Below are 357 nucleotides of genomic sequence, written 5' to 3'. Positions count from 1 at the left end.
GTATTGATTAAATTTCTTCAGTGTAATTCTTCAAAGTATAGTGAGAGCTCACAAAATAGTATGCATTTTAGAATATGCTAGATGCTCCAACTCCTGAGTAACTGGGATTGTGGGGAATGTGAAAACTAAAATTTTATTGCTAGTGAAAATAACTCATTTTATGCTACTATTTTCAACTTCTTAGTAATTTCTTCCTGGGGAAAAATTAAGTATGATTGTTTTAAAAGTATTCCCTGAATAGCAGTAAAGGTGNAAACTATATGTTCTAATATACCTACTATTTTTAGATTAATAGCCCAGCAATTTCAGGATAATGACAAGAATACTGAAGACTTATTACAATGTCTGATAATGTGT

Source organism: Mus pahari, chromosome 3 (genome assembly GCF_900095145.1).
Source record: "Mus pahari chromosome 3, PAHARI_EIJ_v1.1, whole genome shotgun sequence".
Lineage (NCBI taxonomy): Eukaryota > Metazoa > Chordata > Mammalia > Rodentia > Muridae > Mus > Mus pahari.
This window is presented reverse-complemented; position numbering follows the sequence as displayed.